At 33.6% G+C, this 18,193-nt stretch overlaps 1 long non-coding RNA gene across 1 annotated transcript; it reads right to left on the bottom strand.

The window, feature by feature from the left end:
• Window positions 1–2,048: 2,048 nt before the first annotated feature.
• Window positions 2,049–11,572, bottom strand: LOC131383623 (uncharacterized). The gene is made up of 3 exons (XR_009213786.1): window positions 11,500–11,572; window positions 10,589–10,693; window positions 2,049–2,188 (listed from the first exon to the last, which is right to left on the bottom strand). It is a non-coding gene; the product is annotated as an uncharacterized LOC131383623 (long non-coding RNA).
• Between the last annotated feature and the right edge of the window lie 6,621 nt (window positions 11,573–18,193).

Raw genomic sequence — 18,193 nt, 5'->3', positions numbered from 1 at the left:
AATATCTATAGTAATTCTAAAAGCAGAAACAAGTTTAACCAGGAAAAAAAACAGAGTAATAAAACATGAGTTTGAGCAGATCTGATAAATATAACCATGGGTGGGAAAAAATGAACATTGAAGCTACCAGTTGACTTATCTAAGATAATTTTCTGTGCAATTTAATGATGTTATAGTATTTTCTCTAGCAGATCAACATCAAAACCATGTACATTCCATTGCATCTTTCCAGCCTAATATTCTGCACTTTTCCACAACCCTCAAAACCGCTTGCAGTTTCTAAAGGACATATAATATACCCAAATAAACTTTTTCCTTGTATATTCTCTTCACACCCAGTCCATCCTGAGATCCTCAAAACCTTATTTGTGTTTGTCTCTTCTCGGTCGTTTACTCTGTGAAAATTTGGACTTCTACAAACTTACAAAATCCTTTCTTCCTCAGGGATCCCACAATAACTTCAAAAAATCTCTATACATCCAATATCATATTGTGTTATGATGGTGAGCTTTTACAATGATTATTTCAGGATTACGTGAATTTCTTAAAGTTATGATACTGGCTTATTCATCTTTGTCCCCACTAACCTAATACATTGCTGGTCAGTTAGAATTCATGGTATGCTTGTTGAATGAAAAGACTCCTCAAAAGTAAGTTTGAGTTTATCATCTTAAAAATGACCATATTATTATTACGATGATTTCATATTTATTTACTGCTAATTCTGTGAAAAGCTTAATAGAATTTCACTGTACTGTATACTTTGGGGAAGCCAATATTCTGGAATCTCATCATATTTGCATCTCTGTATAGGGTTATACTGTTTCTAACTTGGTTCAAGTCATCAGACTGACTTCCAAAAACATCTGGCACAGAAGATGACCATGATATGTGCAAGGCAAAAGGCTTCCATTCACTTAGGCTGCTTTTACAGCAAACTGTTTATAGCGGTTCTCTTGTAAGCATAACAAGGACATAGCAACTTTAATTGAGGACATTACTAAGATGTATTGACCCACATGTGCTAATGTTGGAATTTAAAGGTGAAAAAGCTACAACGTTGACACAAAATTATAAGTTTATGGATTTGCTGTCAGACATAGGGCCATTTTAGAAAGACAGCCCTAATTCCCCAAATTTTCCAAGTACATTCACTCTAAATTGTCTTTCTCTTTCCAAGATAAAGATAACAATGTTTCATTTTATGTTGCTGTTTTATGAGATTGGAAGACACAAAAATTATCACTGAATGGATTCAGATACTGTAGGACACAGGAAGGAAATACATTATGAAACTAATGTTGATACTTTATAAACTTTACAAAAAAGCTCCCAGAAACTGATCATAGTCAATATTCAATACAAGCAGTATATGTATTCAAGTAGATATGTGCCTGTGTATCATAAGGCATTTTAGTCCTTACATGCAGTTGGCTTAGTGTTGCCAAGTAGCTAAATTGACTCATATTCCATCTGTTTTGAAACAAAAGGATTTGAGCTTTAATTTTGTGAATATATCAAGGAAGAGATGTGAGCTTAAGGATATTGAAGATATTCACCTTTTATGAGTAAAGCGTAACAAATGACCAGCACAAATTTTGTGTAGCATTATAAATACTTAATAATACTGCTTAAGAAGAATGATAGATACAGGATGTAGAATTTTATTGTTGTTGTTGTTTGTTCTATGTCAGGATTCCTCCTTTTGCTCCATTATTTTTCTCTCTTCTTCAGTGTAAATCTTTACCACTTTTAGTACAGACACTTAGTTCCCTTAAATTTTCAATTCCTGGCCTCTACCTGAAAAGCTTAATTTTGGATATTATTTTACATGTATGGGATGACATAATCACAATAATTTATACATTAATTGTAGATTGTTTTTCTCATGTTTTAAATGGAGAACAGAAAAATGAATACAGCATTGTGCTAAAAGTGCCTACACTGCATTCTTGTCTTCACACTTGAGGTCAGGAGTTCGAGACCAGTCTGGCCAACATGGTGAAACTCCATCTCTACTAAAAATACAAAAATTAGCTGGGTGTGGTGGCGGGTGCCTGTAATCCCAGCTACTCAGGAGGTTGAGGCAGGAGAAATGCTTGAACCTGTGCGGCGGAAGTTGTAGTGAGCTGAGTTCGTGCCACTCCACTGCACTCCAGCCTGGGTGATAGAGTGAGTGAGATTCAGTCTCAAAAAAAAAAAAAAAGAAAAGAAAAAAAAGAAATGTTAGTTTGGTCCTAATATGTTCTAGGTACATTAAAAGAAGAAACAATCTCTTATCTTAAGTAGTTCACATTCTAGTGTAAAAAAATAAACAACTGCATAAATCCTTTTAATATTATACATATTATATGTACTGTACTGTTGGGCTAAAAATATAAGGCAGAATAGATGCTTTTTAAGATGTTGTCTTAACCTAATTCAGATTTGGAAGTCAGGAATTACATAGAATGTAATTAAAGGGTCGCTTAAGTAGAAACATTCATTTATCATCTACTCTGTGCCAAATTATTTGATATGTGTAGGGAATAATTTGTTGAATAAAACCATCTTCCAAATGAATACATCTATGAGAGAGGTGTACACATTAACAGATATTTTCCATTTAAGGCCTTGAGTTTTTGCTAGCATTTGACACTCAGTTCTGAAAAAACAGAAGGGGTAGGCATTCAACCAAACTTGCAAAAGGTCTCTTGAAGGATATGATATCTGAATTAAAGCTCAAGGCAATTATGCAATTGACATAAAAGTAAAGTATGCTACCTTTCAGGTGTTGGAAAATTCACTGCTTATTGAGGATACCTTCAGACAATTTATAGAAAAGGTTGATGGCTTTTGAGCTAGTTCTCCAATGCTCAAGGAGTTCCAACACTTAGTGCTGTCACTTATATCTGACAAAGAATATTTTATGATAATCTTCCCATAAATAAAACTTAGAACTAAATGCAAAAAGAAATAATTTCTCCACTTTGTCAGATTTTCATGCTCTCCATAAGAAAAAAAAAAAAAAAGCCATCATGTATAAGAGCCATTGTATACATGGATTTAGATAAATGATTATGGACAATTTTGTAAAAATAATGAGAAACAGTTGTTAAATAAAGTGGGGCTATAAAATTTGTATTAAACAACACCTGCCCAATGCACTATAAATCATGACTAACTGGTAGACTGCATTTTGCTTAATTTATGTCAATCAACCTCATTGAGCACTAGGAATTAAATGCATGTGTGACTGTGTGTGTGTGTGTGTTTGTGCATAATCACAATATTCTCATCCTAATGTTTAATATATTTTAGTGAAATATGATAATTTGAAAGGTAATTTTAACAAATTGGTAGTAAAAATAAAACAATAGAACTATAAGAAGAGTAAAATTAAAAATCTAAAATTAAACAGTAGAATTAGAGCCATCTGTACTGAATATTAAATAAATATTTTGTTATTTCTACAATTGTATTTACTGTTATGGTACATAGCTATTGACTATGCAAGAAATAACCCAAGAAAAGACTTAGAGATAGAAAATAAAAGTTCTGATAAAAAACAATGAGTAGAATATTTTGTCCAAAATATAGTTACTGTAGATCTATAAAGAATTATTTGGTAGAAAAGTGACATGACTTAAGTAATTATAATATTTGAGGTTAATTAGGTGAAATATATGCGAGGAAACTGATACAATACACTAGATTATAGAGAAATAAGAATGAAATTTGAAAATAATAATGGAAACTAACAAACAAACAAACAAACTGAAAAGTACTTTGCCAGTGTAAACCACTTAATCCAGTACAAACATTTTCTCTGTAGTTCAGGGACTATATTTTTTTCATTATCATACTCCAAGCACACAATATCTTGCATAGGCCATGGTAAGTACTCAAAATGTTCATGAAATAAATGAAATAATTATGGAGCAAATGCTGTACATAAAAAATAAATCAACGCTTATCTATTTAACAGAAGAAATGTGATGTACATAATGAATTTGAAGAAAGAATACACGGGCTAGAGTTAAATATATGCATGGATAGGAGAAAAAATAGATAAAATAATTTCATGAAAAAGTCTGCAATACTGAAAGAGATTTGACTAATAGGCTGAGATAATTAGATCTTTTTGACACCATATATTTGCCAAGTCTGTGACTCATCCACATGGAGACACAAAATCAGGAATTTAAGACTATAGGGATAGTAAAATGTTCATCAAAGACAAAAGCTAATATGAATTATTGTAATGTTCTATAATGAAATATTCATAATGAAACTTTTCCAATTTAATGGCTTTTGTTTCTGGTGTCTTTTTATAGGTAACTGTATATTCGGACCCATCTTCTTTTCTTATTTTCATACATAGATAACAGCCCTGCTCACTCCAAACATAAGCAATTTTCCTCAGCCTTCAGCTTTCATGATGCCTCATTTTGATAATAACCAGTCCTTCCAGACTCCGCTGCACAGGAACACTATATTCTTAAAATCTTCTTCTTTCTAAAACCATAATTATCTATATAACTCCTATTGCCTTAAAGGCTTTATGATTATGCTTACTTATTTAGTTATGTCATACAACATCTAAGTAACAATTTTAGAAATAGCTTCTTGTGAAAACTTTAGTGGAGATGAGATTAACAGCAGAAGAGAAGTTTCTGTTTTCTTATTTTGTTTTGCTTTACATGTTTGGTTTGGTTTATCAAGCTATGAAATCATATATATATGTGTATATATATAGTGTATATATAATATGTGTGTGTATATATAGTATTATATATGTGCATATATATAGTATATATATAGTGTGTGTATATGATTATTCATTTCCACTGCCTGGATTTAGGATATATCACTTTTATTAGCTTCTTCCAGATAGGATTTACCATTTCTAAAAGAAACATTTACTTTGAAATTGGAATTATCTTTTGCAAAACCAACCCAACTTTCATTTTATTCTGAAAATATTGCTAAAACTAAAATAATCCCTTTGGGTTATTTCCATCCTGCCGTTTTCTTCCCTTTCTTCACTTAATCTTCCTTTTTTCCCTCAAATAACAAGTAAACTATCGCAAGGACAAAAAACCAAATACCGCATGTTCTCACTCATAGGTGGGAATTGAACAATGAGAACTCATGGACACAGGAAGGGGAAACATCACACTCCGGGGACTGTTGTGGGCTGCGGGGAGGGGGGAGGGACAGCATTAGGAGATATACCTAATGCTAAATGACGAGTTAATGGGTGCAGGAAATCAACATGGCACATGGATACATATGTAACAAACCTGCACATCGTGCACACGTACCCTAAAACCTAAAGTATAATAAAAAAAATAAAAGTACGTGTCTAACAATAGTTGTATAAAAAAATAAAAAAACAAGTTTTCTACGGGTCATCTAGTAACATGCAAGAACTCTTACTAAACTTAACGCAACTAATGTGTGCTAGTTAACCCATTTATTCAATCATTATGAAGATATGTTATTTTATGTGCTTACTTAACATTTGGATATTGTGAGTGAAGTTAATTTGAAAAGGTATCCAGATTCTAAAAATGTTCATGCGATATAATTTCCTATTCAATGTTTTCATATTATAAGGACATTATAAGAGCCTATATGAAATAGACATACTTTCTGAATCATGCTATAGTTTTAGCCATGTTCAAAACTGAAAAAAGAACATATTAGAAATGTCCTATTTTTAATTTTTAAGCATTTAAAAGATACTCCCACCATATTAAGTATTTAAATAAACTAGGATTTTTAAAAAATATATATTTAATATTTGTCAGTAAAGTATTTATTAATTTCCCCCGGTGCCTAGAAAAAAAAATCTGACTACAAATTTAAGATGAAAAATTTCAAGGAAGAAAAGACTTAAAATATTGTATATGTTTTAAATAATAGGGTAATCAGTAGTGACTCAGTAAAAAAAAAAAAAAAAAAATAGCTTTGGTAACAAAAACGTAAGAAAATGCTGAATTGTTAGTTTTTCCTGACACCAGCTTCTCATTTACTGGGTGTGGTTCTTAACACCCATTCAGACATCCACAATCACATCATGAAATCGTGCTTACAAACTCAAAATAATACCCTTAATATTTGCTAGAGTGAAAAAAACTGCAATTTACGTCAAATTTCATGTTTTTTGATACATGTGTTCTGTACTCTGTTCTTTTTGGGTGGCTGATAGCACTATTTGAAGGATATATGTTTTTAACTGCCATCACAGCAGTCGACATTATGTTCTTCATGGGAGAGATAATGCTTTTATAAAACAGTTTAACTGCAGTCTGCTGCGTTGAACTTCATGTCCTTTTTAGTTTGCTTAGTGTAGAGTATCACTTTGGAGACTTTCCACAAGAAACATGCACATCATTTTCTTTAAAGTACGACAATACTGATTTCAACATTAATTATATTTTCTCTCAAGTTAGACGCTCTTAAAGATACTTTGTATAGCTATCCTTTGACATCAGTGATATTTAAAATCATAGAAAATGTTAAAATTCTAACCCAATAGGAAGAATCTAGTAATTTTGCATGTAAATAACAAGTAACAATTAGGATGATTCAGTAATGTTTATGGTTACAATTTAATTGTAATAATCTACTGTCATGCAAAACTAATTTCAATATATCAATTATATTATTTGTAAAAAAAATTATTTGAGATTCAAAGACTTTTACAGCTACAGTTTTAATAAGTGTCTTGCTTTATACATTGCAGAGTTGTATCTGAAAAAGAGAACAAAATATATCAGAGTCATGTTGGTAAGTGACAGAGCAGCAGCATTTGGTAAAATTTTTCTAAAAGATTAAGAATAAATGTTTTACTATGCAATAGAAATCCATGTATGTCCAAGAATAGTTAAATTAGGAATTAATAATTTAATATTAAATATATTTTACTGACCCTAATTCTCAAATAAAACTCATATCCAGAAAAAGAAATGATCGGCATGTACATTTTAAAAAGCAGTAATTATATTATGTTATAAAGCACAGGTCTCCCCACCTACTTTCAAAATTATAGGCACCTGGATAATAGTTCTACTTTGTCTTTCCAACAGAATTTTCTAGGATAAGTTTGATTTAACCATAGAGCTATAATATTACCATAATTAACAATGGTTTGTTTCTTTAACCTTTCTAACATTATTTTCTATTTCAGTATTAGGTGTGTATGTGAGTGCAAAAATCTTGTAATAGACTATGGCTCTCCAATGATAAATGAATTATGCATGGCCAAAATAACTTTAAAAATAAGCATATTGAAAAAGTATTAAATATGTCATCAACAAATGTGATGTGGCTTTATATTGAATGTTAATTTATTACCTATATAGGTATCCATTCAAATCACCTTACCAGCATGTTGCTTCCAAAGTGTGAGGCTTATTCTTCTTTGCCAGGTGATAACTTCGTCACAGTGAGGGTCCTATTGTAATGGCTACAGTGATTTCATTTGCCTTTTCAAAAACATGCTCAGTGCACCAAGCCCTAGTGTTTTCTTATTACATTTTAAATCATGCAGCTACCAATAGTTTTATCGAGTTTGAAGTGTGTCTTCTGTGAATACAAATGCCATGAGACCAATAATTTTGTTATTTGAAACTAGGAATTTTATTTCAGAAGAAGGATAAGTGGAGACAAAAATATAGCCTTGTTATTTTGATTTGTGCCCAACTACACTGATAATAAAGTAAAAATAACATTATAATAAGAGACTCAAAATTGACTTATTAACAGTGTTAAATCAGTCAGAATCCTGTTTTGATAAATCTTGGTAAAATATAGTAATGTTTAGTTGGCATGATGTATGCATAATGCCCAGATCTTATTCTGAATTTGAAGATTTAAACCCAAGTTTTACATGTAGAGATAAATATTAAAATGCAATGGAATAAAACTTATTATGATTGAGCTTTTTCACTAAGACACGAGTATACTAGAATATCACGCCATAGCTTTTTAAACTAAGGATTAACCTTCCATGAGAACCATTCTATGGAAAGAAAGAAAATAATAAAAATTTTAGATGCATACAATGCTACCTAAAGTCCTGTTTTAATTCACATTATCAGTAACTCAGCAGTCCTTTCTGTCATGGCTAATGTATCTAGTATTTTATGAAATTGGACAAGGAGCACAATTTGTTGAACTAGAACTCAATGTGTCTCACACTATTGAAATAGTACAGTAGTTCACTCATAGAAACATCACTATTATCATTATATATTATAACATTTTAGACAAGGAAAAATACTGCTTTTGTCTCCACAGGTGCAAAGTTCTTTCACTGCAAAAATAAATAAATAAATAAATAAAAATAAAAAAGGAACAACTGTAGAAGCATATTTTTACCAATACATTGTTACTTTGTTGTACTAACAGTTTCAATTACAGTTAAAGACAAAAAGCAAGTGCCCATCTTTTCTCACAGTAAAATGAACTGTCTTTTAAGAAAGGATTGTGAAACAGAAGCCATTTCAATTTTTTTGTTTGCTTTTTTCTCTGTTTCTAACAATAAGAAAACATGATAAAAACAGAACTATACCATTCTTACCTTCCTGAAATATTACATAACAAAACTGTGTGCTATTCAATGAAAGTATTCAAATATTTATGTGTCTTAGACATTATTCTTGCACATCATAACATTAAATAGAGCATAGAGACAGGGTCTTGCTCTGGTGCCCACGCTGGAGTGCAGTGCTACAATCACAGCTCTCTGTAGCCTTGAACTCCCGGCTCAAGTGATTCTCCCACCTCAGCCTCCCAAGCAGATAGAGAAAAAAAAAAAAATTTCAATTGACGTTATTGCATGTAAATTTATTTTTACCAACAGTGTAATCTATTATTAAATATTCCTAAGGCAACCTACACTTTCTCTTCCTATCCTAAATGTCTCAATTGTCCAGAGTCTCTGTCCTACTCTCTTAGGTAGTAATCTTCTGTAGTCACCATGTACTGCTGTGAGATACTGACGTGGCCTGTCATCAGAGGCATCTCCTCAACCATTTGCATTTTATTCTAAGGAAGGCATGTAGAACCTTGGGGTGCAGAGCCTCTCAGCATTTCTCAGAGATTCACTGTGAAATGGAACTTGGGGACTAAAGAGAATGCCATCCAGCTTCATCTTATGCTCTTTCCTGGAGATGCTAACTGACTGCATCTCATTCAGTTACTGTGATGTCTTCACTCTCAGCCTATTAACTCTTCACTTGCTCACCATTTGACACAGAAACTCAAAGTTCTTTGGCCTGTTAATTTGCAGAAGAAAAGCATCTTGCATCTATATTTCTAACGAAAGCTTTTATTTTCTTGGAGATTTCACTTTGATTCAACAGCAATCACTGTTCTTCAGTATGTTAACATAGAGATGTTAGAGACGTTAGAACCATCTATTTATGATGGAAAGTATAGTATTAATGTTTTTGTACTACTGTAAGTTGTTGATAACTAGATTAGTAGTAAAAGATGGTTTTTCATTTAACATATGATAGGACACATGCAATTAACTACAATAAGGAGAATTATTTGTGTTGTCAGTAGATGTAGACTAAAATTATAGGAGAAAGTGTCATTTTTCAGAAAAACAATCTTTCTCTTTCTACCAAACAACGAGTAACTCACAAACAAAAATGCTACAGATTTCAGTAACAGTAGATGATCTACATGAAGCTACAGATTTCAGTAACACTAGATATCTTTCAATAAATGTATTTGTTTGGCCAAGCGCGGTGGCTCACGACTGTAATCCCAGCACTTCAGGAGGCCAAGGCAGGTGGATCACTAAGGTCAAGAGTTTGAGGCCAGCCTGGTCAACATGATGAAACTCTGTCTCTACTACAAATACAAAAATTAGCTGGGAGTGGTGGCAGATTAGATGTAGAGTGTGAGAGAAAAAAAATTGTAAAGGATGATTTTTAAGAGTTTTGACTGGTACAAGGGAAATAATTGAGTTGACCATTACAGAAGAAGAGCACAAGGAGAGAAGCAATTTGGGGAGAAAAAGATAAATAGTTTTGTGACATAATAATTTTGAAATCATTACTATCACTCTAAACAGATTTGTACATCAGGACCTCAGAAATCCTACAGGAATGATCCATGCTGTATTTAAACAATGGAGAAGGAATCAGCTTTTATTTTGTATTCAAAATAAAGAGACTAGATGAGCTGACCAAAATAGGAAGTCCATTGAGAAAATAAAGGGGCTTCCAGGACTAAGGGCTGAGAGTTCAGCATTTAAAGTTGAGAAGATACGGATTAATCCGCAAAGGGGACCCAATGGGAGCAGCCAAGGGTGGAGGGACTATGTTTATCAAGGAGAAAGGTGAGATCTGTAAAATCTAACACTGCTGATTGGTTAAAGATGATAAGATCTGATGAGCTACTTAAGATTACATTTGTTGTCATTGATAAGAATTTTATTATTATTATTATACTTTAAGCTCTAGGGTACATGTGCACAACATGCAGGTTTGTTACATATGTCTATATGTGCCATGTTGGTGTGCTGCACCCAGAATCTTTACAGTGAGGTAACAAAGACAAGACTACTTTGATAGAAACTTACCAGAGAATGTGAAGAGAAATCCTAGAGACACAGAGTAGAGATCATGCCATAATTTTTGCTTGATTGTAATGTTTGCTTGATTGGAAGAAGAGAAAACAGTAGTAGCTAGAGGGGAAAAATGGAGTGAAGACAAGTGTTGTGATTTTATATTAATGGGCATGGTCTGGTGGAGGAAAGAACTGATGATGCAGTACAGAGAGAATAATTACTAGAAAAGTTTTGTTGAGTAAGTTAGAAGAGATAGTTCTCATTAAGTACAACTACTATTTAGTCATTTTTAGACGTAAAATCACTACTAAAATCCAACACTTTTAATTATTTTGTTACTGAAAATGAATGTAACTTTTGAAGAACTATCAAGATGAATTATTTTTAAACTTTTTTTATATTTCCTATAAATGGATTCTGAATACACATACACAATTAGAATTGTATATAACTCAATGTTAATATTGTCACCGTTATACAAAATTATATATTACCTGATGACATTATTTTATTTTGTAAATTAAATGTCAAAAATATATGGGAAAAAGCCATTTAATGCATGTGATTTTTCTGTCATTTTTTCTATGATATTTATATGATGAATACATTTGGATAGACCAAGGCTCCATTATATATACATATATACATATATATATATATATATCTTCCACTAGTGAGTCAAAAATGTTTGTTTCCTTTGAAGACATTTAATCTAGTCAAGTTCTAAGTTAGAGACATATGATTTTAAAGTAAACAAATATTTGAGAGAAATTATTTCTCAACTACTTGGAAAAGGCATAAAGAGAAACTCTGCATCTGATACATTAGTAAATTTACAGAGTAGCTAAAATAAGCCACCTCCTTCATAAAACAGGAAATTGTTCAAAGGAGAGGACAAATTTTTAATTTGAATATGTACTTACCCAAACATGTTAGGAAAAGTTTGAATAAAGCTGAGTTTTCCTGTAGGAAACCTGAATATGTTCTTGAGTATTAGGCATAACGGAGCTGTGAATTCAGAAATGGTTTCTTTTAATGATTAAAGTAACGGTTTGTACAACTGACATTTATGATTGGGGGGGTTGTTTGGGCGTCGTTAGAATTTTTCTTATCAGGCTTATGCAAATAATGAAAAGATCTCAGATATTATTTATCATGAAATAATAATCAACCTCAGTCATAATACAAAAGAAAACACAGCATTTTCTCTCTATGAATTATCTGAACATTTTTTGTTGTTTTTTGTTTTGAGACGGAGTCTCACTCTGTGGCCCAGGCTGGCATGCAGTGGCTCGATCTCGGCTCACTGCAAGCTCCGCCTCCCAGGTTCATGCCATTTTCCTGCCTCAGCCTCCCAAGCTGCCAGGACTACAGGCACCCGCCACCACGCCCAGATAATTTTTTGTATTTTTAGTAGAGACGGGGTTTCACTGTTAACCAGGATGGTCTCAATCTCCTGACCTCGTGATCCGCCCGCCTCGGCCTCCCAAAGTGCTGGGATTACAAGCGTGAGCCACCATGCCCGGCCTATCTGAACTTTTAAGGCATGCTTATTTTTAAAATGCAGATTTAAGTTTAATCAAGGCATGATTTAAAAAGTCTGTTATACTCTTGAATGGAAAAATATTTCATAAATAACATAAAACATTGATCTATCTAATATTAATTAGATTTCAAAGGAATGTTTCCTAATTCAATTGTTTTCAAATTACATTAAAATGCATATTAAAATCAATACAGTTTTTACATGTAGCAATATGCTTAACTCAAAATCAAAGTGTCTATTATTACAGAGGACAACAATAGCACCAAACCATTGCTATTATTCAATCAATAGATAACAGTTGATTAAATGAATGAAAAAATTTTGGTGAGAAAAGGCTCTGAAATTATTCCTTTTAATATTTAAAAGTTTGTATTTCCTAGAAACACTTGACGCATCTTTAAGAGTTAGAAAGGAAAAAATTCAGCACCAAGCTTGAACCTTCTCTTAGAGATAATTTTCAGTATTTTGACAGATATAGAGAAAACTAGGTAAAATCTTTTTCTTCTGCTAATGAATAATTTGCAATGAGTTAAGAATATTGAGTGAAAATAAAAGTATGAATGGCTTATCTCTCCGAAATATATTATGAATTTTTGAGTAAAAATGTAGGGTTAAAAGGTCTATGCAGTATGTTCTCGTTGTTGAATATATAGAGATATATATTTATGTATAGCAAACTTGAAAGACTGATGGCAGTTCACAGTATCATTGTTGACAGGTGACAAGCTTTTCGATGTTTTATTTTCTTCCATTTGAGTAACTTGTTTAACAATATATGTACATGTATTATTTAGGTAATAATAAAAAATTGATTCATATTCTTTTATTTAGAATTTTCTAAGTTACCAAGTGTTCTCAACCTTCCTTACATAAGATAGATTGCAGTGATAATTTACAAGATGGTGAAGAAAATAATTTGAAGTAAAGCCCATATATATCACATTATTAATATTGCTGAATTGGTATAGTCTGTGACTGTGAGATTGAATGCAGCTTTAGTTGTTTATTTAAAGTGTATTAAAAATATAATTTTGACATATTATTTCAGAAATATATAAACATGTAATTGCTATTTTTTAACTATAATAAAAATATTTTGAAGCATATTTAAAAAATATAAATCACATAGAACTTTATATAGTCTACATTATTAACAATAGTTTAAAAAACATGAGAAAATTAAAAATTGTGTTAAGTCTAGTTGGCAATATGAATCTGCATATATCAGATCAAATAGGTTTTCAAATCATTTGATAATTATACATTACATTTTATACTTATTTTTATTTATAGATTTGAGAAAAATTAGATAAAAGTAAGATAGAATGTTATCAAGAAAAGTTTTCAGTTTACAGTAATTTAAGACTTTTGACAAAATGGAAGTATGATTGTTCAGATAAGCTGATTAATTTGGATGTCTGTTACATCTATGGCTCTTACTGAAGACAGATGACAGTGAAACTAGACAATCCTGATAACAATAGATTACATTAGAAGTGAAATTTGACCTAAGGGAGAGAAAAGCCATAGGTCAGTATTTTGCCTTTTAAGTAACTGCTTCAGGAGTGGCTGCGACTGATTAACTCATATTATCTCTTGAAGGACATTTGGATATGAACCATATTATAATGGTAACTCTCAGTGCGGTGGCAGAGTAACAAACACATATGGATGAAATCATCAGGTTCACAAGGCACAAGACAATAGAGACCTTATGTCAATAGAAATACTTAAGAAAACAAGCCCCTTATAAGGGAAGCCATGAAATACACGAGAAATAAGTGGTAGCTTTTTACCTATATAGTAACAAAACAAAACAGAGAGAAGCCCCAGGTTGGAGTGCAGTGGCGCGACCTGGGCTCACTGCAAGCTCCATCTCCCGGGTTCACACCATTCTCCTGCCTCAGCCTCCAGAGTAGCTGGGTTACAGGCGCCCACCACCACACCCGGCTAATTTTTTGTATTTTTAGTAGAGACGGGTTTTCACCGTGTTAGCCAGGATGGTCCTGACCTCGTGATGCGCCCGCCTCGGCCTCCTAAAGTGCTGGGATTACAGACTTGAGCCACCGCGCCCGGCCAAAATACTCTGTAAAAAGCCACAGAAATTTGCTTCTGGAGTGGAAACAAGAAGGGATATTAATTACAGGCTCATGTTCTGATATGTTATGGATCCACTGTACTACTTAGTAATGTTTTCCTCCTAGGCAACTTATTGGATCCTGTATACTACCTCTGCCTGCTTCAAAATATTTTGTAATTAATTTTACAAAGGTTGAAAACATGACTTTATCATAAATCTAATAAAGATTTGGCTTCAATTCACATCCCTGCATGGCCCCTTCCCAGGCCCCAGGAAGAGTTCTAACAATGCATTTACATGGTATTACATGATTTTTAGTAATTTGTAAAAGAAAAAACACTTTAATGGCAAGAAGCTAAGATCACTTTTGAATTCTAATTGGCTGTCCTTTATACTTCCTCAATTGTTAGTTGTCAGTGAGGACTTAGGAGGATCTAGGTAATGGGAAATTGAAGTGGGGAGACATTTGGTTTGGTATTCATATGTTTATGTGGCTCATGATAATTTGCTTATATAGATAAATTGTTTTTAGCGGCTGCAGTGTAGGAAAGGCTGCTACAAGGTATTATGACAACTCACCCATAGTGATATATAAAGTGTTGGCATAATATGTAACATGCCTGGGTAAGATAATTCTGAATATATTACCCTAATCAATGGCCAGTGAATTGTCAGGTTTTCACAGTCTGATTGATGGAAATGGGCACTATTCTTGGCCTAGTGAGAACACCGGGTACTGTTCTATAGTTTTTTTGAGTACCTATTTCCCTTGTTTCAAAGAGTTTACTTATGCCTATGTGCACATCACAACACTGCTGGATTCTCCTGGAGGATCCTGTGTGAATCCCTGTAGTGCTCCCTTAGCAACTCTCTCCTCTCTCCTGGGAGCTCTGACCACCTTTGTTTCCCAGCCTCTCTGCTCTGGCATCTTGACTAAGGGAGTTTGCTGTGCTCTGCCTCATTCAGACACATAGGTACAACTGCCTACTCCAGAATTTTCTCTATAACTGTATTATTCAAGGTTCTCCAAAGAAATAGAACCAATAGAAGATAGATAGATAGATGATAGATAGATGATAGATAGATAGATAGATAGATGATAGACAGATGATAGATAGATAGATAGATAGATAGATAGATAGATAGATAGATAGATGATAGATAGATAGATAGATAGATAGATAGATAGATAGATAGATAGATAGATATTATGAGAGATTGACTCGTCCACTTATGGAGGCTGAGAAGTCCCATGATCTGTAGCTGTCTGTAAACTGGAGGCCAAGGAAAGCTGGTACAATTCCCATCGAAGTCTGAAGGCCTGAGAACCAGGAACACCAATGTCTGAGGTCAAGAAGAGATAAATTTCCCAACTCAAGCAGAGAGAGCAAATTCTCTCTTCCTTTGCATTTTTGTTCTATCAGGCCCTCGGTGAATTGGATGATATCTGCCAGTCGTCCACTGATTCTATTGATTGAAATGCAAATCCTTTCCAGAAACACCCTCAAAGACACACCTAGAATAATACTGACAGGTAAAATGAACCATCACAGAAACCCATCAATAGGACTCTCATATATCTATGATACAGCTTGGATATCTGTCCCTGCACTAATCTTGTGTTGCCACACAATCCCCAGTGCTGGAGGTGGGGTCTGATGGGAGGTGTTTGAATCATGTGGGCGTATCTCTCATGGCTTGGTATTGTCTTTGCAATAGTAAGTGAGTTCTCATAAGATATGGTCATTTAAAAGTGTGTGGCACCTCCTTCCCACTTTCCCTCTCTTGTGCCTGCTCACACCATGTGGTATGCCTGCTCCCACTTCACCTTCTGCCATGATTGAAGGCTCCCTAAGGCTTCAGAAGTCAAGCAGATACCAGCACCATGATTCCTATAAAGCATCCAAAACTGTGAGCCAATTAAACTTCCTTTCTTTATAAATTACCAAATCTCAGGTATTACTCTAGAGCAATGCAAGAATGGGCTAATACAGTATATATGTACATGTATAGGTTCATCAAACCTTTTGTTGATATAAAGTATTCATAGTACAAAATTTAAAAACAATAGTAAAATATAAAATATTCTTTATCACATAGTCTACATACCCAGTTGCTTCTCAGGGAATATGCTAATTGAACAGAATCCTTCTATCTATAGCCAACTTGTGACTGAAATTAGCCATGATTTGACAAAATTAGACAGTGAATAAATGCTTATTTGTGATTCATCAAAGAAGTTATGTCACTGATGAATGAGTATTGTTCTCACATAAATACTGTCTGGTATTCATTTTCCTTAAAGAAAAAGGTGAAAATAACACAATGAAGACATTCAACTAGCTTATCAATGATGGGAGTGGCATCTTTGCTGAGCTGGATAGAAGCATTGGAATACTGAAAGAATAATTCTCAATATATATATATATATTTTTTTGAGACAGAGTCTAGCTCTGTCGCCCAGGCTGAAGTGCAATGGCACGATCTTGGCTTACTGCAGGCTCCGCCTCCTGGGTTCATGCAATTCTCCTGCCTTGGCCTCCCGAATAGCTGGGACTACAGGTGCCCACCACCATGCCTGGCTAATTTTTTTTTTCTATTTTTAGTAGAGACAGGGTTTCACCATGTTAGCCAGGATGGTCTCCATCTCCTGACCTCGTGATCCACCCACCTTGGCCTCCCAAAGTGCTGAGATTACAGGCATGAGGCACTGTGCCCGGCCCTAGTATTTTTCTACTATTCACAATGTAATAGCTATAGACATGATGCAGCTTTAAGTTTAATTAGCATTATTATCATTTTCCATCATTTTCTTATTTCCAGAAAATTAAAAATCAAGTTTTGATATTTGTAGTATTTTTTAAATTCCATGGCTTAAATGCATCCACAATGACCTATTCTGGGTTACTGCAAGTCCAGTATAGTGACAATGAATGGAGTTGGAGAGAAAGTCTCAGCAGCACACTATAACGTTGTACTCACACTGTATTAGTCCGTTCTCATGGTGCTATAAATAACTCCCCGAGACAGGGTAATTTATAAAGTAAAGAGGTTTCATTGACTTACAGTTCTTCACGGCTAGTGAGGCCTCAGGAAACTTACAATCATAGCTGAAGTGGAAGCAAACACATCCTTGTTCACACGGCTGCAGGGGAGATAAGTGCCAAGCAAAGGGTGAAAAGCCCCATATAAAACCATTATATCTCATGAGAACTCACTATCATGAGAACAGCATGAGGGCAACTGCCCCCATGATTCAATTACCTCCTACTAGGTCCCTCCCACAATATGTAGGGATTATGGAAACCACAGTTCAAGATGAGATTTGGGTGGGGACACAAACAATATCAATCCCCATACGAAAAAAAGGGCATGAACCTTAATAGCATTGATAAAAGTAAAATGAATTAAAATAACTAACAGGCAATGAGCTTTGAATATTTATTTTGACTATAATTTATTTACTGGCAAAATCATCTAATTTAATTTTTAATAGTAACAGAATTTAAGAACTAGATTGTCAAATTTTTGAAAATTAAGAATAATTTCTTGCAAGAAATAGTACAAGAGGAGTTCAGCACACCACTGGCATGCCATATTTAAGTAATCCACAATAAATATTTTAACTTTTGTTTTTCAGACATTCTTTCCTCTCCATCTCCTTATATCAGTGAATTGTTTCTTCAGGCTTTCATTTACTCAGGTCATACACACATTAAAAACATTATTGAGCTCCTTCATTCTCTCACATCGCTTATTCAAACCACCAACACATGCTGTTTGTTTTTGAAATATTTACCAAAGGGGAATATTTACTCTCATATCCTCCATCACCACACTGAAGAAGTCACAGGCATTCCTCATTTAATAGCTTCTCAAGTGGGCTTCATGCACCCCCTCCTTAATCTACTACACACACTTGTTTCTCCCCTCATTTGAGACCCTCCAATGGCTTCTCACTTTATTCAAATAAAAGATAAAATTCGTACAA

This window comes from Hylobates moloch, unplaced genomic scaffold (assembly GCF_009828535.3).
Source record: "Hylobates moloch isolate HMO894 unplaced genomic scaffold, HMol_V3 SCAFFOLD_5, whole genome shotgun sequence".
Taxonomy (NCBI): Eukaryota; Metazoa; Chordata; class Mammalia; order Primates; family Hylobatidae; genus Hylobates; species Hylobates moloch.
The sequence above is the reverse complement of the archived record's forward strand: the minus strand, read 5'-3'. Positions and strand labels throughout refer to the sequence as shown.